Here is a 23,959-nt window from a genome sequence, read left to right on the forward strand (position 1 = left end):
CCATACGGCGTATTTGAGTTCAAGAAAGTGTAATTTGGATTTTGATCCGCAACTGCATTTTTTCTGCGGATCAAGGGCAAATGGTCTGCAGGTTTGTGGTGGCCGAGCTGTGTTGTTTATTATGACGACGCAATGCTCTTCGCGAGGAGTTTCAAGGAACACCTAAGAAGGCTGAAGCAAGTGATAGACGTAGACATAATTTTTAGGACTCAGGCTGAAGCCAGGAAGGTTCCGCTTCGCCCACCTAAATTTGTTCTTCGTTGTCAGCAAGGACAAAGTGGGATCCGGCCAAGGAACGACAGTCACTATTTTATATTTTCAGAATACAAGCGACCAGGAATGCGCTACGAGGTACTTTTAGGCTGCAACCCTATCCATACACAACGGTTCGTAAGGGGCCATTGTCACACTGCCGTCGCTTTATGACGCAGACGAGAAAAGTAGACGTTCACTTTCGATGGGAAACAATGCAGTTCGTAGGGCTCAATGAGACTCAGTCCCGTTTGCAGGCACCACCAGTCTTCGCCCACTTGAATGAAGAGATATATCTGCTTCAGAATAAAGTTTTACGTGCAATACGAAACCACATTTTTAGCCCACGCAGCCAAGCTTTTCTATCAGCATAATATGCGTATTCAGAATATCTGGCTTTTAACCCTTACGACTGCTTGACGGTGAAAGAACTGGCCTAGTTGGAAAAAATTCGAGAGGTGCTTCTTAGTCTTCTTAGGTGCAGTAATGCGAAAGCAATTCTCTTACTGCTACCAATCGGCTGTACCACATCTGAAGGCGTGGGACTGGTTGAAAGAGCGTGTAGTAAGCACGCCGAAGTACTGATTACTCAGTAATTAAGTAATTGTTAAGTTTTAATAATTACCGATGCATGTGTGAAGTAATTCAATGGTTGGAAAAATTAAATAATTAATTAGTTCAATTATATATTAATACAGTTCACAAATGGTAACGGCGATTTGATTGGATGTAACTGAATTCATTGTTTAATTAATTCCGTGCCTATAACCGCCGCGGTGGCTCAGTGGTTATGGCGCCCGGCTGCTGATCCGAAAGACGCGGGTTCGATTCCGGCCGTGGCGATCGGATTTCGATTTAGGCGAATTAGTAGAGGCCCGTGTTCTGTGCGATGTCAGTGCACCTTAAAGAACCCCAGGTGGTTAAAGAACCTCTCAAAGCCTTAGTCGCTTCAAGATGTTAAACGCCCATATACCAAAGCAAGCAATAATTAGTCCTATAAATATTAATACATCTGTTCAATTATTTTACCGAACAATTTTTGTAATGATTTACTAATTCAACTAATAAATGACTTCAATCAATCAGTTACCCATTTGATAAATCATCTTGGTAAGTTGATTATTCTTGCTATATACAAAATTATTCAATTCAACCATTCCATTATTTACCCCTATAATTGATTGCTGACAGTTCGCGCGGACGCGCTCTGATGACATGCTCTGCCGAGAGGTGCTGTGCGCACCACTCAAAACACAAAAAATGTTTTCGCATTATTACCAACCACCTGCGGCGCTCACTAGACCTTCTATTAAAAACGAATACTAAAAACACATTGCCACGTATTTTTGAACACACTGAACGCTGATTATTTGTGTATTCATTTATTTATTATACCCTCAGAGTTCAAAGGTACATTACAGAGGGGAGTGGTGGATGGAGAGGCATAAATACTGTACATAAAAATATGATATTTGTAAAAAATATACACAAATCTCTGCAAAACCAGTTTGGAAACAATACTAAGCACACGAAAAAATAAAAAGAACGAAGGTACAAACAGTAAAATTTGAAATCTGGAATAGTGTTACTAAATACAGAAGAATATGACAAGGAAAATAAATATAAAACAAGGAATACAGTTCCTAATAAACAGTTGATGTGAATATTGCTGAAATTGTCCGCTACTCACTTTTAAGCCGATCGCACTCCTCTAACTGTATTGAAACTGCTTTTTTCTTCTTCCCTTTGTTTTTGCGCACATATCTGCCTTTTTTTTTCTGCATTTTAGTTTGCTACCGCAGACTGCAGGGCTGACTGACTTGTTTTGATCTCTGTGTGGTTTTTATCAGAGTACTTATATTTCTGCACTGCTGTCCGCTGCCACGTACTGTAAAAGTAGGCGCACTCGACGAGCTGCTCTTGCAGCCTTTATATTCCGCCCTGCCAAAGCGACACAGGGAAAACAGTTCAATTCACATGCTTGATATGTTGAATTGGTGCGTTTGCTGAAAATCTTAGTCTCCTCCGTGCTACCTGAGCACCAAGCTTTACGAAACATATTCTTCGACGGAAACAAAAATCTGACATGCTTGAACTGCCTTAACACGCTCCAACAAACCCCGTAGATACACATACGACGGTAGATACACTACGGACAATATGTTGAAAGTTTCCTTGAATTCACTCCTTATTGCTTGAGATGTTGTTGATGTAGCGTGTTTCCTTAAAATTTCCGCGTCCTGTGCGCTATTTGTACATCACTATTTTCGAGAACTTTTCCTTTTTTCAAAAAGCAACTGGCATGTTTGAACCAATGAAACAAAATATTGCGGAGTGAGTATATTCGCCAACAATCTAAATTTCCATAACGGCACAAATTCTATTAACTTTATTTACAGAAGCGGTGTGCTTTCCTGACTACCACGACGGAGGTTGTGTTCGGGGCTCATTGGAGGACAACTACCATCCCGGGAGGGCAGTGAACACTACAAGAACAGACCCCCAGCGCCGTATTCGCCCATGGAACAGAATTCGTTCGGGCAGCAGACACCTACATTGAAAGGAGATGTGTTCAGCTGCCCCTCCTTCACCTACGGTTCAGCGAACCTTGCCGATGTTACGAGACACATGCACCTTGAGGCAGGAGGAGAGCCATTTAAATGCTCCGACGACCCAGCGGAGTTAGCGAAGTGCGATGGTAAGGGAGATGTGCGGTGCGAAACAGGAGGACGACCGCATCAGATTCCGATGTGCCGCTTTACAACTGAAAACTCTACAGCGCTAACTCGGCACAAGCATACGAACAGTGGCGAGAACAGCTTCAATAGCGACACGTGTCCTTCTACAGCTGAAGACACGAGAAATGTCACTCCACAATATAGGACATACTGTGACGTCGCGATTGAAGCTGCTTGCAAGTGTCCTTCTGCAGCTGCGTACCCGAGAAATGTCACTCCACAATATAGAACGCACAGTGGCGAGAGCAGCTTCAACCGCGACACGTGTCCTTCTACAGCTGCAGACCCGAGAAATGTCACTCCACAATACAGTACACACAGTGACGAAATGAGCTTCAATCGCGACACGTGTCCTCCTACAGCTGCGTACCCGAGTAATGTCACTCCACAATATAGAACGCACAGTGGCGAGAGCAGCTTCAACAGCGAGACGTGTCCTTCTACAGCTGCAGATTGGAAAAATTTCACTCCACAATATAGTACATACACTGATGCAAGCAGCTTCAATCGCGACACGTCTCCTTCTACAGCTGCGTACCCGAGAAATCTCACTCCACAATATAGAACGCACAGTGGCGAGAGCAGCTTCAACCGCGACGCGTGTCCTTCTAGAGATGGAGACTGGAGAAATGTCACTACACATTATAGTACGCAGAGTGGCGAGAGCAGCTTCAATCGCGGCACGTGTTCTTCGAGAGCTGAAGACCCGAGAAATTTCACTCCACTTTATAGTACGCACAGTGCCGAGAGCAGCTTCAGTCGCGACACGCGTCCTTCTTCAGCTGCGTACCCGAGAAATGCCACTCCACAATATAGTACGCACAGTGCCGAAAGCAGCTTCAGTCGCGACATGTGTCCTTCTACAGCTGCAGCCTGGAGAAATGTCACCCCACGTTTTAGTACGCAAACTGGCGAAAGCGCGTTCAATCGCGACATGTGTACATTAACATCTGCAGGGTCTGGATGTGTAACTCCGCACGATACTCTGCACACTGGCGAAAGCCTGTTCAATCTTAGCACCTGTACTTTTTCACCTGCAGAGTTTGGATGCGGCAATCCACAGGATACTATGAACACTGGTGACAAACCGTTAAAGTGCGACATGTGCCCTTATAGAACGGCAGATCCTTCAAACTTAACTCGTCACAAGCGTACGCACACTGGCGAAAAACCATTCAAGTGCGACTTATGCGCTTTTAAAGTTGCGTGCTCTTACACTCTCGCCATGCACAAGCGAAAGCATACTGGCGAGAAACCGTTCAATTGCGACATGTGCTCTTTTTCAGCTGCAAGCTCCAGCAACCTCACTGTACATAAGCGTACGCACACCGGCGAAAAACCGTACAAGTGCGACCTGTGCACATTTACAGCTGCGCGCTCTTACAATCTCGTCATGCACAAGCGAAAGCATACCGGCGAGAAACCTCTCAAATGCGACATGTGCTCTTTTGCAGCTGCAAGCTCCAGCAACCTCACTGCACATAAGCGTAGGCACAGAGGCAAAAAACCGTACGAGTGCGATTTGTGCCATTTCACATGTGTAACTCTTCAAAATTAAATCGGCACAAGCAAATTCACACTGGGGAAAGACCCTTCAAGTGTGATATATGCGCTTATGCAGCGTCAGTGTGAGGGGTTTTAAAGCGTCATATGCTGACTCACATTATCGCAAAGGGCTCTCGCTGTACCCGGTGTTCATTCACGTGTTTAGATAAGGAGAGCCTCAGAGAGCACCTGTCCTGTCACAGGCAGTGAAATATTCAGATAGACGTGCCGAGATCATGAATATGCTCCTGCAACTGGTGTACAATCCTATGTGCCTTAACACGCACAATCCTATGTGCCTTACCTAAGCGTCCACGATTAGCCTTCAGGCGAGACGTAATTTTCTTAAAATCTGATGGACATCCAGTATTAATCACTTGGTTACTAATGCAGGGAGAGTTAACGCACGATTTCGAAGATTTTATTCTTTGTAAAGCTTTTCGCACTGCTGCATTGTCTTGCTGATAGGTGACGTTTTACAACTGGACACAGCATCACTGCTTCGATATTTGTCTGAAAGTCAAAGATTGTATACTGACGGATTTATGTTCCAAAAATTGCGAGCGCACTTAAGCCTACTTTTGTGCTATGAATGCGAAAGCATCGGTTTTATGTTTTAATCTATCTTTAATGCCATTTATGTTGTGATGGTTTTCTCTTCCTTTTTAATGACACGTGCACTCATTAGCATAAACTCGTAAGGCAACGCATATCTTACGTTCACCTTTGTTCGCCAAGCAGCAACGTTTTTTTATGGCTTTGGTTGTATGCTTGCCTCGCAATCTGGAAGTCCTTGGTTCAATCCCTTGCGTTTTCGAAAGAAATGTTATTTTTCTGCGTATACCATGGCGGCGTCATCTGGCAGTCCTGCGACCACTACAGCTGGTGAACGCTGACCCGGAGTTTCGTTCCCGATGAGCCACATATTGCTTTCGCAATGATAAACATACAGGCTTAGACGCTCAGGGCATGCTCTTTTCTATAATAAAGCGTCACTTGTTGTAAAACATTCATAACTTCTTTCGATATCGATTTCACTACGCAGAGCTCATTTCCAAACACCTGCTTATAGTGGCAATGAAAAAATCACCCTGCGGCCATTCTGTATGTTGCAATAAAATTACCACGGCAGTTCGCCAGGAGGCTGTTGTGTTGACTGCGTCCTGTGGTATCTGCCGTTGTATCTAAGCTGCTCATTTGCACTTCGTCAATGAAAAACGAAAATTCACTCCACGTCTCAAGATTGTGTTACAAGAAAATCGCGAGAATACTCGAATTTGGTTGCATATGAAGCAGCGTCATCAGACTCGCTACATTACACCATGCGTGCGCTTTATTACACCAGCTGATGGGAAGGGGGGGGGGGTAGTAGAAAGCCTACAAGTGATTCCTCGCTGAAGCTAAATGAATAAAACCACAGAAATTGACGGGCGACTGCGATAGTCGATAATGGGAAATTTCAACGCAGCTCTCCGCACGCCACCTGCCACAGCTGGAACCCAGGTAGCACACGACGGCGGGCCAATATTGGAAATCCACTGGCAAAGCGTGGCCCTAACTAGGCCCAGAATTGCCAGTGAGCATCCGATATTGGTTGTGCCACTCCTTAGCACATCCAACAATGGCCCTGGTTGTCCGTCGCTTTACCAGTATTGGCTGAGCCGTCATTAGATCCTGGCTATCATGGGCCAGGTTAGCAAGGATTGCCCCACTGTTTGCCATTGCTGGCTGTGCCATCATCGAATCCTGGCTATCATGGGCCATGTTAGCCAGTGTTGTTACACTCTTTGCCAGAATTGGCTATGCCATTTCCGGGAGCTGGCTATATTGGCCTAGGATTGCCACCGCTTATCCAGTGTTCAAAGTATACTTGCAAACGTTGGTAAACATTGTGTCATCCATTAAAATGGGTTCAAAATTAATTTTATTGTCGAGTACCATATTGGAAGTTCATAATTTTCGAACGCGCTAAAACATGCGAGTTCAAAGATTTGCTTTTATTTATTATTATATTTTAACCGAACACTTTTGCAGTTTGTGAGCAAAGCTACCCATGATTCCGTTGGAAAAGCTGCACTCTGGTTGCGCAGTGAGCAGCAATAATACGTTTAGGAGAATTGCGATCGAAGTCCTGTTGATCAGAATTAACGTTCTGATTACACTCGAGACGCCTTCAACAAAAATTGTCAACAGGTGCCTTCAACAAAAATCAAATAAGTTTCATTTGATTAAATTTTTGGAATAAAAAAATCACTTTTTTTATTCGCTCTAGGAATTCACTGCTGCAGTGCGCAGCTGTTGTCTGCTTCATGGAGATCGCGATACAAACGTAATAGATTAGCGCAAGTGCATTCGCTAAACCGAAATTGTGCTCAGTTTTGGCAACGTCCAGAAACGAAGCAGTCGCCTCGTAATTGCGAATTATGCGTTGCGCTCTTGAAATATTAGGCGGGTGCTTCATAAACGCACGCGGACACGTGCTAAGCGATTCCTACGCTTCCCTACGTCATGCCCTGTGATCGCGCCTTTCCCGTGTTTTCTGATTTGCTATTTCCTTTCTTTTCTGCAAATCGTAGTGTTGGAAACTGTTGTTTTTGTCCATTTTATTCTTCTGTTGCGTAATTTGCATTGGGGGCTATATAGCTCTTGCTCACGTCTTTGCATATTTACTCGCAAGTTTCTTTTTTCTTTCGAACATCACCTTTATTGATGAAAACCATCGAAAGTAGTTGCGAACCACAATTCAACACGCCTTTGTTTGTTTTTGCTTTTTTTTGCGTGAAACTTCCACACCAACAAACAATTTGAGGATTCTTCGACGACCACTGAATAAATGGACTGACAAATGGCGTTAGACGCATGTTAACCTAGCTTGTTTGGTGCATGTACGGTACATGAAACTATAAAAAAGCGCATTCTGCTTGGATATTATTTTGCTTTATATTTTTGTTATTATGTGGTAACATTTTAAGCTATCTTGAACTAACAGAAGCCACATCATACGGCCCCACAAAATACGCGAGTGTCTCAAGTCGTTTTGGCGAAATGCATCTTGAAGCTCCAAGTTTTTCACTTCAAAATTTTCAGGCTTTTGCTGCAGCTTTTTAGCAATACTTTGACGCTTCCGTGTTTCCCATCCACGTGTCTCTTGTAGATACTGCTTTCCGTACTGCCTGTGGCCATGTGACTCATTCTCCAAAAATTCCAAACGCTTTTCACGTGTTTTGGCCCCTTTCCCTCTCTCTTTCAAGTCTTCAAGTCCAATATCTCCCCACCTGTTCTCCGGGCCAGGTAGCGGGCTACCCCCCCCCCCCCCCCCCCCCCGCGAAGCGCTATTCTTTCTTTTTGGTTGTCACTTTCTCGAAGCGGTTCTCCCTCGCGCGCAGCTACGCGCTTCGCTGTTCCTCCACCTCCCTGTCTGCACCTTTCAGCTCGAGGACTTTTCTCGGAACCACAAAACCTGTGTAAAGGAAAATGACTCTCTCCCCTCCAGCCCCCCCCCCCCCCCCCCCCATCGTCTCCACTGCTCGTCTTGGAACCGCGCGACGCATCACAATAAGACATTCTTGACTGCACGGCGGACCTCAACCACGTGCACAACCAACGCGATGAAAATGCATGCACACTCGAGCTAGCACCGTTCATAGTCTGTGCACGCGAAAAGATATATTAGGAGAGCTCCGACGCTGTTCGTACCGCCTGCAAGATCTTATTTGTAAGTACTAAAACTCTTTTATCTTTATATACGTCTGGAATTTAAAGTGGTTTTTGTAGTAAATGTTGCTTTGACTACATGCGCATTTATTTTTTCGGCAGGAGAAGAGAGCGAGCCAAAAAGCACGAGGGCGACTTCTGTGTACCCACTCTCATTGCGAAATGGCTTGCTTGACGTCGTGCGCAGTGGAATTGTGGCCGAATGGTGAGAATTTAATTTTTCGTCTTTGGTGAGATGAACTCACTAAAGATTCACTACTGTGGCTAACAGCGGGTTTGAACTCATATGACCTGAGATAGGATGCATTCGGGAATATATCCTTTACCGCTTATGCACGACGGAAATCAGAACCGCTTAATTAATTTTCCACTGCAGACCAGTTGGTAAGGATATGTGTAATACTTCTGTAGTGTTTCTTTTTGCCTTCTACACTTGCAGACTCAATAGAAAATCCGCAATTTCTGGTTAAAGCTTTTGCCCAAGTTCTCTCGCAATGAAAAAGGGCATTACTCTGGACTATCAGACTAGTATTTTTGTGTGGTTTTCAAGTTGCAGTTTCGAATCCAATTATAGCATGCATGCGAAGCAACTAAGGTAAAACAAAGGTGCCCTGAGTTCCTAGCGTTCAGCGTATTTCGCAAAAAATCGCAAGCCGCATTTTTAACCCCATTAAATAAAACTAATCAAAAATGTTGTTTTGACGTGCATGTGGAAGAGACGCTACAACCTGTGCATATTTACTTGAATAAAAAATAAGCTCGCAATTTAGAGATACGAGTTATGATATTAAAACAATAATACATTAATCTGTTTTCAATATCACATTAATTTGCTTATCTGGCATTGAATATATTTACTGGGAGTGCGACACGACGCATTAAACTAAATTAAACAATTTGGTATAAGGGAAGTTCAGTAAATTAAATTCCACTTTGTGCAACAAATGTGGTGCTGGTTCTTGAGAATAAATTAAAAGTTATCCTGTAAAATATGTTGCTAGTGTCTTCACGATGACTGTGTTTCACAAAATTCGGTGTTATTTAATCATCTTTGTTTTTGTTCTGTGATGGCCATAATTCAACTTACCATGACATCATGCATCTCTTTGCAGGCTTGGCGCTTCGTAAGGCCATCGTGCAAGAACTGGACGAGGAATTTGTTTGAATGCAGTCCACCAGACCACTTGCAAGTGGGGTGCAACGATTACTTCGGATATGACTGATCAATTCACTGGAGGACAGCTCCGTTGAGCACTTTATGGATGCCTTAGCCATGCCGCAGCAGCTTGCCGAGATGCTTTGTCCAACCTGATCGGCACGCACCAAACTTGAAAATAAATTGTTTTCCCACAGCCTCTGCCACCATGCTCTTGGGCCCCCTTTCTTTACTCCCCACGGTGGCTGGTGGTAGCGCAAACCATCCTGTGTGCGCTAGAAGCGTGATTCTTGTAACTCAAAGCAATAAACGGGTCTTTTTTCTGGAATTCTTTCGCACCTTCATTTATGAATATTTGCTAGGTAGAATGGTATGTATGTACATCCATCCACAGTGCCGGTCAATGGCGAGTGGGTTAATTGCATGAGCCAGCGTTCGAAAGCTGGATGCCATTATTCGAAAGCTGGAAACCATTATTCGAAAGCTGGATGCCATTATTCGAAAGCTGGAAACCATTATTCGACAGCTGGCTACCAATGTTTGAAAGTTGGCTACCAATGTTTGAAAGTTGGATGCCAGTATGAGACCTTTGCTGGCCCATGCTGCAGAACGAACATTGGGTCTGCGTTGGCCGCTTGATCGGACGAGCGTTGGCCCAAATCTGGCATGAAAGTAGGGCCAATGTGTAAAGTGGTAGCGCTCGGCCCAAATGCCAGTGTAGGACCGATGTTCGTGCCAAGTTTTGCCAACACTTGCCCGCCGTTCGGCCAATGTTGTTGTGCTGCCTGGGAAGGTGGCGTCTTACGCTGCTAGCCGCCCTCCGGGATCTTCCCGTGGTAACCACCTTCGGGTTGTCCGTTCCTCCGCTCTCGCCGTGGCAGGTGGCGTTTCGCTGTTCTACTATCTGCCATGGTTGTCAGGTGGTGTGGTACGGCAACGCCAACACAGACGGCTACGATGAAGAATCCGCGAAAAGGTTTTAATTAGTTAGTTTCAGAAAAGGAAATGACGCAGTAACCGTCTCACATATTTTGATGGACAGCTGAACCGCGCCGTAAGGGGAGGGTTAAAGAAGAAAGGAAGCAAGAGGTGCCGAAGTGGAGGGCTCCGGAATAATTTCGACCACATGGGGACCTTTAACGTGCACTGACACCGCACAGCACACAGGTGAGTATCTGTTCTCGCTTCGGCGAGCGCGGCTTCGGCCGCTTATCTGTTTTTTGAGCAGCGTCCGCTCCGGCGTACGCAGTTGTTGCTGCGACGCGCGTCTTTCCTTTTTCTCCTTCCTCTGATCTTTGAACTCTTCTCTGTCTGCACGTGGCAGCGGTGGTGGCTTGGCTGGAGCCAGTAGCAGGCCCGTGCAATTTCCTTTTCATCTTTCTCTCAGTCACAACAACAACAGCACACAGGCCTCGCCAGCATCGGAATGCGGCCGGCGCGGTGCGGTTGGAACCCGGGTACTCCGGCTGAGTTGACGAGCGCCTACAGGGGGAGGGGGGGATATCTGTGGTTTAAAAAAGCAAGTCGAACCCTATTCATTATGCATGCCTGATATAGCTAGGGCTGATAGGTTTTGTAAAGCGCTACGACGCAAACATACATCACTCCGCCAGCACCAAGATGACCTCTATTTGCGCACCCATTTCAGTGGAAAATAACTTCGGACAGCCGTTGATCATTTGCTGATGGGTTTGTCATAGCGTCAAAATATCTTCCTTGCTGAACTTGCACTGGTACCAGGATCTCATCCGGCATCCAAAATGGCTCAGTGAATAGGGCGCTCGGGTGGTGGGCACAAGGATGCTGCTCTAATCCCGGCTTTGGAGGCAGTGTTTACTTGGAGTCGAAGCTGAAAAGAATCGGCGCGCTGTGCGATGTCAGTGTACGCTAAAAATTTCCACGTGATCCAAAATATTCGGAAGCCCTCCACTACAGCAGTGGTTTAGCTATTTGCTTTTTCCACCGAATGCATTGTCTGTTAGAGTGAAATACAGAAAAATTGTTTTTAGTTCATTTTTTATTGCGCAAGTTACGATACCTTATAAGCTTGAATGACACATCGCGAGCTTGTTGGTTCACAACAAGGCAGAACAGCGCAGCTACTAATGGACAAGAACGGAGGCGAGACACACACAGCGCTGACCTACAACTGAAGGTTTATTTTTTGACACACTTCGGTACAAACATACAGCAGCATCAAGAAAATGAGAAGAGCAACCGAGTCTGAAAAACAGTCATCGCCACCAGATATAACAGAAGAGAACTCACATCATCCAGCTACCGATAAGAAGCGCAATTCTTTTTCTTTAAGGGCTATGGAGGGGGCGCTGACACAACTCTCTTTAAGATGCGGTTCGATCCCGGCCGCGGCGGCTGAATTTCGATGAAGGCGAAATTCTAGAGGCCCGAGTACTGTGTGATCTCAGTGCACATTAAAGAACCCCAGGCGGTCAAAATTTCCGGAGCCCTTCACTACGGCGTCTCTGATAGCCTGAGTTGCTTTGGGACTCTAAACCCCAATAAACCAATAAACCAATCTCTTTAAGATGCGCGATTTTTTCGGCTTCAGTTATTTCTCGCGCGGTTTTGTCATCGCACCTGCGCCGCACAGTCGTGTTGCCGAGCTCAGGAGCGCATTTACAATCTTGGCAGTGAATGCCGAGATCGCCTGAGATTTGTCGCGTTACATTGTATATGTGCTCGGACAATCTCTTATTAAGGCATCTGCCGGTTTGGCCTACGTATGCACGGCCGCGAAAGAAGGGGATAGAATACACGACGCTCTGAGCACAGGAAACTAACCGGTCGCGATGATTTATCGTGCATCCTGAGTGCTTACGACCAATTTGATTAACGCGCTTGCAGAGGCTTGGCGAGCGATCCGGAGCTGAAAATTAAACAGTTATTCCTACCCTTTATCCTATCTTTCTTAAGTTGTGTGAAATCCCGTGTGTGTCGGGAATGAAAGCGACCTTATCCTTATCTCTTGTTCTTTTTATTCTTTGGCTCTAAACGAGGCCTCAGACACTTAAGAGAAGAGGGTCAGCGGGTAAGCAGCCTGTAGTAATCAGTGCGTATGGGCTAAAAAGCTATCTTAGTTTGTGGTTGTAGGATTTCTGTTGCAGAAATATGTTGCATCATTTTTACAAAAGTTACGCTATTAACAGTTAACAACCCATTTTCGGTAAAAAATGTAGGTCTTGTGGTTGATTTTCTAAAAGATGACTGCGAAATGACATTGACAGGAATTTCTGTCGACATTAAGGACTTACTTATATTATGCCATCCCTCATGACGACATGGTCAGCTGCATCAGGAACTGTATAGATTAGCATGGAGCGATAAAATTTCAGAATTCGAGTTGCATCTCAACTGCCGGCTTCCTTGAGCTACTGTGTAGTACTTAATATCAACATGCCCGGATTGTAACTGTTCGCTTTTCATTCAAAACAATGGCATTTGTATCGGTTCATAAACTGTACCTGTCCTCAGTGATCTTTACTTAGCCGCGCAAGACAGAGCGCTGAACAGGTACCTTCAGGGCAGCAATGGGAAAAATAATGTTTACATTCGTGGATGATTACTTTGTGATATTACAATGATAGCAAGATGTACTCCCTTCCGAAGCTTCCAAAGTTCATTGAAATTTTTCAAGCATTCTGAGCCCAGTGATTGTCGCTCAAGAACTACCAACTAACGGCTTCACAGTTTTTAGAATTAGAATCATATTTTCTCCCCAATCACGTCTGCTCTGCCTTTGAGCCTCGGGACAACAACTCTCTTCTCTCTTTTCATTCAGCGCACTCGAAGCTAGTTCAGCGCAGCATCATCGATTTATGTGTTAACAATGCATTAAAAAAATCCTGCAATCACAAATTGGAAGAAAGCTTTTTAGCCCAGAAGCGCCTATTACTGCAGGCTGGTTACCCGCTGACCCTCTTATCCTTTGGAGGAGAAATTCTAGAGGCCCGTGTACTGTGCGATGTCAGTGCACGTTAAAGAACCCCAGGTGGTCGAAATTTCCGGAGCCCTCCGCTACGGCGTCTCTGACAGCCTTAGTCGCTTTCGGACGTTAAACCTCATAAACCAAACCAAACCATCTTATCCTCAGTGGTTGAGGCCTTGTTGCGAGCCAAAGAAGAAAAAAGAATAAGAGATAAGGATAAGGTCGCAGTCATTCCCTACACATACGGGATTTCACAAAACTTAAGAAAGATAGGAAAGAGAGTAGGAATAGATGTTTTATTTTAAGCTCCGGATCGCTTGTCAAGCCTCTGCAAGCGCGTTAATGAAATGACTCGTAAGCACGCAGCATGCACCATAAATCATTGCGACCGGTTCGTTTCCTGTGCTCAGGGCGTCCTGTATTCTGCTCACTTGACTTGCGGCCATGCATACGTAGGCAAAACCAGCAGGTGCCTAAATAAAAGGTTGTCCGAGCACGAATAGAATGTGACGCAACGAATCTGAGGTCATATGTGCATTTACTGCCGAGATTGTAAATGCACCCCTGAGCTGGGCAGCACGAGCGTGCTGCGCATGGGCGATGAAAAAACCCCGCGAGAAATTATTGAAGCCGTAAAAATCGCGCATCTTAAAAGCAGTTGAGTCACGAACCCCTCATTAGCCCTTAGCGATAGAGAACTGCAGTTCTTATCGGTAGTTCTCCTGTGTGATTTTTGGTGGCGATGACTGCTTGTCTGACTCGGTTGCTCTTTTTATTTTCTTGATGGTGCTGTATATTTTTACCGAAGTGCCTGAAAAAATAAACCTTCAGTTGTAAGACAGCGCTGTGCGTTTCTCGTCTACTTTCTTGTCCCTGTGTAGCTTGCGCTGTTCTGCCTTGTGCCTTACCTTATAAGCATTGGAGCGAGAAAACTTCGTGAAATATCTGCCTGGTAGAAATCTGAATTTTAAAGACTCTAAGAGCAAATTGTCGTGAGAGGAGTGCCGTTCGTTGGAGACTAGGCGCTTTTATAAAATTGATTTTGTAGGAGCGGAAGAGGCGCTTTTAATGCGAGCATTACTAATTCCATTACAAGAAAAGCTGGCCGCGTGTAAGTGTCGCGGTGGCGCAGTGGTTATCGTGCTCGACTAGTCGCCCGAAAGACGTGGGTTTTATCTCGGCCGCGGCGGTCGCATTTTGATGGAAGCTATACGCTAGAGGCCCGCGTACTGTGCGATGTCAGTGCACGTTAAACAACCCCACGTAATAGAAATATCAGGAGCCCTCCACTAAGGCGTCGCTTATCGCCCCAGTGGCTTTGCAACATTAAACCCGGTATCCCATAAAAATTCCTAACAGCAGCAGTCGATCTGAGTTGGCGTATAGCGGCAGATCAAGGGCCGCCTTGTACGCTCTTTCTAATGATATTAAGTGCATCATCCCTGCAATTCACATTATAGTAGGGGCAAGTGTACATGATTCTAGTTACCATCAAGCTTTCCGTGATCCTGCCCAGGTCGGGTTCTCTCATGCCCCTGCGACGGGTGGCAATGCGCGTAACCAGCCCGCTTATCTGGTGCGTCGTGACCCGTAGCAGCGTATCGCTTCCGTGTTGTATTATTCTGAATCAACTTCCTAAGAACCCTGCTCGGGGATACTGGGGTTATTGGTAGGTTGTCAGTGTGCAACTCAATGGAACCCTGAGGGTCGGGTTCTGCCCGTGAGGCTTGTTTGTTCCTTATAACTAAGGGCTCCTAATCAGCCGGTGAAATTGCAGCATCATTCTCGTGCACAAAAGATTGTACTGGGTCGATTGCTCGTTGTAACGGCCATGCAATCTCGCCGTCGGATACAGGGTTGGTCCATATGGTTATGTCATCGGCGGATATAAGAAATATGGAGAAATAGGATGCATCGAGGGGAAGCAAGACAAAGGGGTCGATGGAGCGAGGTCCCCCAACTTCCATCCATGCGCAATGGATCCGGAACATACCCCCATCAGACTGCCTTATTAATTAAGATGCGTTAAGCGGCCCCATCGTATTTTTGTTCGTCTTCTCTCTTTCTTGCATTGTTTATATAGAGGACATCAGCAGTCTCTAAATATTTTCCTTTGCACTATGTGGTGTAGACGTAATGCAAGACCAGCACGCGGAAACGTACATTATATGTATATCATGGGGGGGGGGGGGGGGCGAAGCACTTTTATTTAATTACTTCGCCTACAGAAGACAGGTATCGCTATCTGACCATCTCAGCAAATCCGGTTTGCCCACTCAGGAATATCGTCGACAAATGCATCGCTTGATTATGTCGTACGCAATCATTAATTATCATATAAAATAGAGCTCTAGGCTTATATGCAGTACAATAGAACGCGACAGACTGTGCATAAACATGTCATAAGCAACTCTAACGCCTCAGTACACAACCAAGTCAAAGAAGCTGTCATTTATTCTATGAACGATTGCCGGCTGCAGTAACTTATCCTGGAATGCGGTCACCTTACCATCACCCGAAGTATTTTTATCTGCAGTCAGATCAAGCCAGTAAGTTCTTTTTACTTCCTTTGGTTCCTCGAGTGTAGGTTCGCGGTGCTTTCGACGCTTACATTGAAATACGAGGTCTTTTTGTGTACTTTACGAGCTCGTTTTTTTGCACAGAATCTTGACAGTATGCTGATGTGCTCTCTTTTCTTATTTGTTGTTGTCTGTGAAGGACCAATCATTTTTGGACATCTCGCACCCAGTCCTACCTCGGCCACCTATAGGAAACCAAGAGTATTTAATACAAAAAAAGAGTAAAAATGCACCACGCAGTCGTGTTCCTCGTGGCTGGCACGTGATGGCGCCACATAAAAAAGCATGAGAGAGCGGGGGCGCGGTGTTCAGACAAGCTGTACGGGGCGTAACAGAGAAGCAGCAAAGTTTCTAACACTTGTGACGGTGTCCAGCACCGTCACTACCTGCCTAGTCACGCAGTTTTATCCCGCTGTGTAGTGTCCATGTTCCAATGAACGATCAAGCAGCACTCGAACGCCGATGACCCAGCTCTATGGAGACCCTGTGTGAGTGAGTCTGTTATTTCGAGCATTGCACCTATGGTGTGTTCTTTTTTATAGCCATATTTTAGTGCCAATTCATATACCAGGATACATGAAATGAATGGTTTCGTCCAACTTAGGGCGGCTTCTCTCTATATGCTCGATACCCGGTTGTTTTTCGCTCTGTTTTATGAAGGAGTACCATTGCGAAACGAATTGAAATTGCAAAACGAAGGGTCGCCTAGAATGCGTCGCGCAGTGTTCCTATGTTTGCTTTGCCTTGGTTTGGCGCCGCACAAATAATCAGAAGAGTGTGAGCATGCTCCTAAGACAACTTACGGGGTGCAGCAGTCAAAAGGTGGAACATTTTGCCCTTGCAACTTGTCTAGGCGAACCACAGGCAGGCAACCCAAACTATTCTACCTCGCTCTGCAGCGTGACTTCTTAGTAGAACTGAGACGCCGACGACGCAACTGTGGGGAGAACTTATGTGAGTAAACGTGTTCTTTTGCACATCGCTCGGTTGTTTTTTTTTTCTTTTTTGGGGGGGAAGATGTAGCGGAAAGCCGCACGCTTTCATACCTGCACCATAATAGCAGCACGCGTTATGACTACACCCAGGAAGCCCTCATCATTTGTTCTGCAGGGAATATTCTCGAGAAGTCCGATGCGGGAATAGAAGTAGAAAGTTCCTAAAATGTGCATTCTTTCATCTAAAGAATTGGTGCATCAGCTGTCAGTCCGCAAGCCATTTCTAGTGATGCAAACTAGGCGTAAATTTTCAGTTTTTGCTGGTCGAATTCTAGGGCGCGGAGTGGACACCATAATGAAGATGCGCAAATATTAGTGCATGGGATATATTCCGTGAAGTTTTGTAATGTTTTTTGGTTCATAACCTTGGTACGGGGCTTTTTAACTGTGATGCAAAGAACGACTATACTAATCTCGAATTACCGCATTTACGTGCTGATGGTTCGGAGTCACGCGAGATTGTACCCATTGCGAAAATGTTTGAAGTGTGCATTTAAGCACCGAATACATAGCAACATAAAAAGAGACATGTTAATTAAAATTGCCAAAAATAAAGCAAAATATTTTAAAAAAGAAAACTCAGTGTAACCTAACTGTTGACGCCACATTTTAATGATATCTGTGAAAAAATAACTCGAAACAGACGTCATGTGCCATTGCTGGCATACGGCCTCTATGTCCGCTGCGGCGGAAATGAACGAGATAAAGGTCAAAGGTGTGAATACCAGCTGTCGTGTAACGCTGTCCGAAATATTAGGGCGGAAGCCTTTAATGCCTCATCGTTGTAAGCAGGAGCTGTCGACAGAAATGTCACGCTTTTCAGTTGGTCCAAACGGTCGTGACGTCACAGTGCGCGAATTTCAAACGGGGCCAATTGTACTTTGGCTACTAACCATGCAACCAATTAAAGGGATCGTATAGTGCCGCTCCAAGTTTGACTGAGTTGAGTTAATTGCTTACTTAACCAATTAGTCCAAGTAACCTTTCTAGGCAGACCAGATAAATAAATAAAACCGAGAAAGAAGTTGGCCGAGCTTGGGAATCGAACCCCGGTCTTCGGAGTGCGAGTCGAGCACTCTACCACTCAGTCATGCCAGCTCGATGGTTTGGAATGAACAAAGGTGCGTCTAGTGACTACAGTGTCTTCGTTCACTCCCATCTTCCTCCCTTCCCGTTACGGCGAGGTTTAGGTGTCCACCGAGATATGAGAGACAGATACATTTCCTTTCCTCAAAAACCAATTTACCGACTAGCAAGGCGTGTTTGTCCGCGTTTCAGATTGGTCCAAATTGTCGTGACGACACCACGCGCGAATTTTGACGGTTGTCCACCGAAATATGTGAGACAGTTACTGCGCAACTTCCTTTCCTCAAATACAACTTTCGAATAGTTTCTACCAACACCACCTAGACGAACTTCGTCTAGGTGGTGTTGTTTCTACTGAGATATGTGAGACAGTTAATGCGTAATTTCCTTTCCTCAAATACAATTTTAATTTTCTTCACTACGGCCCCTCTTTCTTCTTTCACTCCCATTTCCTCCCTTCCTGTACCGTGCGGCTCAGGTGTCCACCGAGACGACAGAGAATTACAGCCCCATTTCCTTTCCTTAAAAAGCTTTGCGTTCAAAGGGCAACGCATCGCGCCGGACGGGTGGTGGCGTTCCTTGGACTCCGTGGCAGCGCTACGACACGCTGTCGCGTTCCACTCCTAAAGGCGAAGCTTAAGCGTCATTAATTGGCAGTTAATTAATGTACGAACAAAATGGGAAGTGAACAATCGCGTGGTGGTGGTGGTGAAAACATTTATTACGAATGAGCAGGAGGTATGTTTGGATCAGCCCGTAAGGGACCGATCCTTACAAACACTAGGTGGAGGTCCCTAGTATGGGACCCCAGGGGCGGTTGCCGCCGCCCGGGCGCGCCCGACTAAGGCTTGTTGGGCCTGTAAGTCGTGGCAGCCGAGCAGGGTCGCCTCCCACTCCTCCCGGGTTGGGTTGGGGATGGGGGGAATAGCGGGGTTGAAGGGGCAGGCCCACACCATGTGATAAGTGTCAGAAGACACTGCACTACAGTGGGGGCAGCTGCCGCTAAAGGAGGGGTCAAAATGTTTTAGCGCTGCCGGGCACAGCAATGTATTGCGTAGCAGAGTACAGCACTCAGGCTTTCGCCTTTCACCACTTTAGCCGCTAAAGTTCCTCGTAAATTTTGTTTCACGCAGGGAGCTTCTCAGGTTCCTACGTCGGAAGCGCAGTGTGGCGCCAAGGACGAGGACGTCTCGGTCTGCCTCCTTCCCGAGGAAGAAGTGAGAGAAGTCCAGGCCCTGTGGCAGACCACCTGCAAGCTTCAAGACATGGTGCGGAATATCCGGCCTGGATTGGGATTCAGTGGTGTCGTTTCTAGCGCTCAGTTGCTGAATTGCGAGTGGACCTAATAGCCAATTAGTCTGTCAGTCAGCCAATACGAATGAAACTAAGCGACCAATATTCATTTCAGTACATTCGTTTATGGGGGTTTATTCCTGTAGTAACGCTCAAAGGGCTAGAAGCAGTTGTCGGTCTCTAGCACCAGCGTGCCAGCCCTAGCAGTCAGAGCTGTGACCCCCAACCCGCGGTGCGGTGAGTCGCAACCACGGCGGGTTCGGGCCAGAGGGGAGAAACACGAGTATGCTACTCGGAGGAGCGTTTATTGCTCCCGAGCAATACAATGCAGCAGCAACAATACAACCGCCGTAACGAGGGCGAGTGTTCCGCTCGCGTACGGGGGTGGAAAACACAATGGGCAGAACGCACGCAAAAATGTGGGGGAAGAAGGTTCCGCTCACCTCGCGTGGTTCCTCGCTCACGGCCCGCGGCGGTCAAGTCACACACGGTGGCCGGGCGATAAGGGCAGCGGTCTCCGTGGCAGATCTCTGATCCGTGCGTGTGCACGGCTCCCGCCAGAAGACCAGCGAGCCTCGGAAGAAACGCGTCTCCTCCCGGGCTGTGGAGAGGAGGTCTCTCCGTTGTAAGAGGGGAAAGAGGGAAAGTCTCCGCGGCGGGGAGCGAAAGGAAGCGGGGGTGGCGAGAGTGCCCTCCCTCGCAAAACCTCCCGAACGGCGCGCACATAGCATCGCGTGATAATTACGCGCGGCCGTTACAATGGGGCAGAAGAATATGGGGGTCTATTCTTGTAGTAACGCTCAAAGGGCTAGAAGCAGTTGTCGCTCTCTAGCACCAGCGTACCAGCCCTAGCAGTCAGAGCTGTGACCCCCAACCCGCGGTGCGGTAGGTCGCAACCACGGCGGGTTCGGGCCAGAGGGGACAAACACGAGTATGCTACTCGGAGGAGCGTTTATTGCTCCCGAGCAATACAGTGCAGCAGCAACAATACAACCGCCGTAACGAGCGAGGATGTTCCGCTCGCGTACGGGGGTGGAAAACACAAAGGGCAGAACGCACGCAAAAATGTGGGGGAAGTAGGTTCCGCTCACCTCGCGTGGTTCCTCGCTCACGGCCCGCGGCGGTCAAGTCACACACGGTGGCCGGGCGATAAGGGCAGCGGTCTCCGTGGCAGATCTCTGATCCGTGCGTGTGCACGGCTCCCGCCAGAAGACCAGCGAGCCTCGGAAGAAACGCGTCTCCTCCCGGGCTGTGGAGAGGAGGTCTCTCCGTTGTAAGAGGGGAAAGAGGGAAAGTCTCCGCGGCGGGGAGCGAAAGGAAGCGGGGGTGGCGAGAGTGCCCTCCCTCGCAAAACCTCCCGAACGGCGCGCACATAGCATCGCGTGATAATTACGCGCGGCCGTTACAATGGGGCAGGGGATTCATGTGTATCCCCACACGTTAAAAGCGCTATGCACTCTGAACACGAAGAAATCTGTATGGCAGTAAGAAGGGAGTGAGCTGTCCTCTATAGCACAGTCCCTTTTAAGGGCAGCGTAGCTGCCCGAGTTCCGCAGCAAATCTCGACGCTAGTTATGCGGAATGCTTGCTCTTCGCAATGGAGGCATATTCCCACTGCAAAGCACACTAACCTGATGCAGCGAGCAATGGGAGGAATCTTTTAAACTCGGCAGGGGGGGTCGTGATTTCAGGAAATACAGTAGATTGAAGCCACGGTTAAAATGCTCGTAACTGATAGGACTTCGCGTGTTTTGAAGAGGGAATTTGCTTCCGTTCCAACCATAAGTATTCCATATCTTTAGTAATGGCAATCTACTTCAAGGCGTGGGCAGAATACGCTTCCCCTGAAAGGTAGTACGTCAGAGGGCTCCTTACCCCCTTTTCCCTCCTTTCGTGTTTATTGTGTATAGCAATGGGGCAATTTAATCACGTATTGTTTTACACACAAATTTATTATAACGTATTGCCCATACAGAAGTGAAGGCAATGCATCGTGTTCATGTACTGCGTCCTACCTGCACAACCAATCACTAGAGGCAGGCCCTTGCATCGTTCCGTTCCCCCAAAGGGTCAGGAGGCCGCAACGGCCACATTTCGATGCAGGCGAAATGGCATACCACCCGTGGGGTGTGCGACGTCAGGGAACGTTACCCCGGGTTTCTGAATCTGGAGCCCTTCATTATGGATATGCCGCATATAGAGGGTACTGCAATCGCGGTGCGCAAGCGGGCATTTCACGTAGTATTTTTTTGAACATCTGCAGTTAGCGTAAGAAAACAAACACGTAATAGATGGAAAGTAAAAAGATGCTCAGTCTGATGTTTCGTACGCCGTTCTAAATCTGACTGCATTTTTGTTGCTTGCGTAGTTTGTTACTTAATTTCACTAATTACAAACAACTAACCAGAATAAAAAATAGTGTGACTTGCTTCATAAAATAGCCTTAAACATGCATTTGCTCGCGTCGTCTTACAGTGACTCGGAAATCCTGTGTTTAAAAACGCTTCTAGAAACGCGCCGAAAGTTAGCAGGGACACCCTGTATACTCCCTACTAGCCGACCTTAGTGTGGCGCCAGTTTTCCCGACAACATTCGTACGAAAATTATGACGCGACCGTTTGTCGTACAGCATTGCGGATGGTGTCGTACTATTTATCGTTGCATAACGCTTATATGTGCTAGTAAATTTGGAGACTAGCTTGCGAGAGGGATTCGAATCGACGACATATGCACCCTCAATGGTATGTCTTCCCTACCACTAGGCTATCCCTTAAGGCACGGTTCGGTGCTCACCGAAATATGAGACAGTTACTGCGCCAACTCCTTAACTGAAAAACCACTTTTCGTATCAAAATTGTGATGCAACCGTTCTTCGTACAGCGTTTCGTGTGGTATCATACGCGCGCGCGCATACGCAGAGAGGGGGCGTTGTGTGTGTTTCAGTGGGTGTCAATGCACCCAAGTACATTTATGCTTTCGCATTCCCACACGCAAACAGTCATAAGTGTGTCGGTCGAGTTTTTGCAGCGTATGTTGTGTGCCGTCACCGCAGATTGGACAGACCCATATGTCCCATCACGGAATGGCAGTCGTCCGTGAAGACGCATGGCACCAGGCTGTCGTTCGTGGTCGCCGCGGGTCTGTTTGTGGCGTTTGTGTTGCTGCTGGCCCTGGTGGCGCGTCGTCGCGATGTCTCTACGACAGCGCAGAAGATCTGCAGAACGGAGGACTGCGTCATCCACGAAAGTCTCCTGGGGCAACACGTCAACACCAGCGTGGACCCGTGCCAAGACTTCAGCGCTTACGCGTGCTCGGCATGGAGTCCGTGCAAAGAGTTTTTGAGCTACGCCGCGGCCACCACGAGCGATGCCATCGAAGCGTGGTTGAAGGCACGTGCATAAACACAGCCTCTTATCGCTTTCAAGCGCATATTCGTGCAAGTTATATACCTTTTGTCTGCTTTTTCCAAGTCTTTTTTGTCAGCTAGAGTGTGTGACCATTTGAAAGCCATTTTCAGCTTGTTAATAGATTTCAACGACCATTTTTGACAGCGGACAAAATAACTTTTTTTTAAACATCCGCAACTAGAGATTCAAGGATTCTTCGCGCTTGCCGCGGACAAATGTTACGCATGGTGCCACTCTCCAGCACAAGTATACTATACAAATGATTCCCTGGCGTGGTCCTATATAATAACAACTCCTGCAAAATTCTAACTGCGAAGACAACAAAGCTATATGGCACTGATCGCTCAGTGTAGCCGCTTAAACAGCGCGTTCTTCTCTCCTCTTAATATTTTTTCCACTCCTCCTAATGAAGCCTGACTACTAAACAGTCGCTGAACTTATTTACATCTATGTACTATTGCGCAAAAACAACTCGTTCTCGGTCAGCTCCCAATCGGTCGACACGATCCCCTTTTCCGTTCTCTTTTGGCTCCCTCCGTTGACCACCTCTCATTGTAGATTTCCTGTTCTCGCCGTCAACCACTGTGAACACGACTGCGCCTGTATGGAAGAAAAAGGAAATAAGCTGTCCCCTAACGAATGCGCTATAGGACCACTTACTCCTTTTTACTCCTTTCTGATTAGGGTACCCTTGCCCAAAGTTTCTTTCATTGTCGCCAGTTCTGCCGACGGCAGCGAGTGCCCGCAGTGTTCTTAGAAAGCACCAGCCGTAAAGACTTCCTTCACTTGCAAACAGGCTGGCCCCCGGGAATGGCTGCCAGATGATCGGTGTCCCTTTCGAAACCGTCGCGCCTCCGTGCAGACAGCGTCTCTGTAGTCCCGCAAGCCATCTGTCCGGCGCCAGCTTGCCAACCCACTCGCTAGATACAGCTGTTCTGCGACACGTAGCGGCTGCGACACTTTGCCTGCGCGTGAGCGCACGCTTACGCACACGCACACACGCACACACGCACACACACACACACGCGCGCACACGTTTTCGCACCGATTATAAATTACAAATGTTGTTTTATAATCTTCCCCATGTTTTAAACACATATCAACACACAACGGGATATAAAAAAGCTGAGCTGCGGAAATGTTTTGTTCATATGTCATTCCATGCCTCCACTTCTTGATTTTTGAACGTTTGATTGAGTGTTAATCTACTTTTCCCCTCACCATATGTATGACCATTTTCAGTGTTAT

General features: G+C 46.8%; 1 pseudogene; it reads left to right on the forward strand.

Annotated features, from left to right (window-relative positions):
• The window catches only part of LOC149336621 (endothelin-converting enzyme 2-like), a 62,844-nt pseudogene that overhangs the window by 14,373 nt on the left and 24,512 nt on the right, over window positions 1–23,959 (forward strand).

This window comes from Amblyomma mixtum, chromosome 7 (assembly GCF_055824585.1).
Source record: "Amblyomma mixtum isolate Tamu chromosome 7, ASM5582458v1, whole genome shotgun sequence".
In the NCBI taxonomy this organism is placed as follows: Eukaryota; Metazoa; Arthropoda; class Arachnida; order Ixodida; family Ixodidae; genus Amblyomma; species Amblyomma mixtum.